The sequence below is a fragment of the Arachis ipaensis genome, chromosome B07 (assembly GCF_000816755.2).
Source record: "Arachis ipaensis cultivar K30076 chromosome B07, Araip1.1, whole genome shotgun sequence".
Taxonomy (NCBI): Eukaryota; Viridiplantae; Streptophyta; class Magnoliopsida; order Fabales; family Fabaceae; genus Arachis; species Arachis ipaensis.
In genome coordinates this window covers 33927667-33929741 of record NC_029791.2, presented here as the reverse complement: position 1 = coordinate 33929741, position 2075 = coordinate 33927667, and the positions used below count along the sequence as shown (strand labels likewise).

General features: G+C 33.3%; 1 long non-coding RNA gene across 1 annotated transcript in view; it reads right to left on the bottom strand.

Annotated features, from left to right (window-relative positions):
* LOC110264950 overlaps positions 257 to 2075 on the bottom strand; it is a 6842-nt gene continuing 5023 nt past the window's right edge. The window contains exon 4 of the long non-coding RNA XR_002351384.1: positions 257 to 269. This is a non-coding gene — a long non-coding RNA (uncharacterized LOC110264950). The remainder of the gene's footprint in view (positions 270 to 2075) is intronic.

The following is a 2075-nucleotide window of genomic DNA, read 5'->3' as shown; positions in this document are numbered from 1 at the left end:
AGTCATCTCAAATATCTGCTTCATTTCTTCTTTGAATTTTTTTATCATGGTCTCATTATTTCCTGTGTAGATAAGATCGTCTACATACAAGGGAACTATGAGAGTGTTTGAATTACCTTGTGTCTTAATGTAGAGTGTAGGCTCACTTTTACTCCTCTTGAATTCATGATCAGCGAAATATTTGTCAATTCGATTGTATCATGCTCGTGGAGCTTGCTTGAGTCCATAAAGCACTTTCTTTAGTCTTAGCACCTTGTCTTCATGTCCTTCTACAAGGAACCCTTATGGTTGATCAACATATACTTCTTCTACTAGTTCTCCATTTAGAAAGGCAGATTTTACATCCAATTGATAGATCATCCGTTATTTTTGTACGGCTAGTGCAATGAGCGCTCTTATTGTATCTAGGCGAGTTACAGGTGCAAATGTCTCTGTGTAATCTATCCTAAGAATTTGTGCATATTCTTTAGCTACAAGCCTTGCCTTATTCTTTTGAATGGATCCATCAGGATTGAGCTTAGTCTTGTATAACCATTTGACTCCAATGACATCTTTATTTGAAGGACGATCTACTAGCTCCCATGTGTTGTTCTTCTCAATCATCTTGATTTCTTCTTCCATGCCATTTCTCCATTCTTCTTGATTTTCTGCTTCTTCAAAGTTTGTAGGTTCGATCTTGGCAAAATTGCATATTTCATATACATCTTGTAAAGGCTTAGTTTTACTTGAAGAAGAATCAATGGTTGCTTCTACTGTTGGAGTAGTTATGCTTAGTTCTTCACGTTCTTATTCTTCTAGTCTTGTAGGTGGTTGCTGTGATACTTCAATGCTTCCTTTCTCGACTTTTTCATCTTTCTAGTTCCAAGAAATATTTTTGTCAAACTCTACGTCTCTACTGATGATAGTTTCTTTATTTGCAAGTTATACACAAGGTATCCTTTTGATTGTGTACTATACCTAAGGAAGATTCCTTTCTCTGCCTTTTCATCAACCTTGCTTTTTTGTGTGTGGGAATGTGAACATAGCATATGCATCCAAAAACTCTTAGATGCTTTGTGGAAGGCTTTTGTCCACTCCATGCTTTGATTGAAGTTTTATTTTCTACTACCTTAGTGGGACAGCGATTTAGTAGGCATACTACTGTGTATATAGCTTCTGCGCAGAAGATGTTTGGCAATTTTTTCTTCTTGAGGATCGAGCGTGCTATTTCTATCACATTTCTATTTTTCCTCTCAGATACTCTATTTTGCTCAGGAGCATATCCCATTGTGAGTTGATGCTCGACACCCTCTTCTTCACATAATTTATTAAATTCTTTGGAAGTGTATTCAATTCCCCTATCGCTACGAAGTACCTTGATGCTATGACCACTTTGGTTTTCTACATGTTGCTTGAACTTCTTGAAGATGCCATAAACTTCTGATCTTTCATGTAGAAATAGTTTGATGTTGGTTTAATGTATTATAGATTTGAATATTGTAGCAATGATAGTTTTAATAAGTAGTTTGGATAAATAGTTTGAGAAAATTGATAGTTATATTATTGAATGGTTAAGGAAAGAGTACAAAGGCTAGTAGAATTTGTGTTTGTTAGTTAGTTACAATGAGTTCCATGATGGCCTATTTATAGGCTTCACAAGTTTTTTCATTACAATTTCTAGACAACTCTAGTTCTTGGATATTATAGATATTTATAGATATTATCTTTCTAGATCTTTCTAGTTACCTGATTTATTTACTTATTTTTTAGAATTTTCTATTATAATATCTAGATATTTATTTTTATGAAACAAGTATATGAGAATTATACAAATGTGTAGCATAATCAATAAAAACTAAAAATTTTTTGAGGAGCCATTTTAATCGACGAGATGATCATTAGCAAACTTTGGCACCAGCCACTAATGGTATTGTTGATGGATATGCGACAGCTCTGCCGTCACTAAACTGTCGATAAGGATTAAATAATTAAATAGAAAAAGTATATCAAAAAATAATTGTACTGATGCCTTGGTCATTGGTATAAAGAATTTAATTCAATTTATTATTTTTAAAAAGAATGAATTTATGAATTTA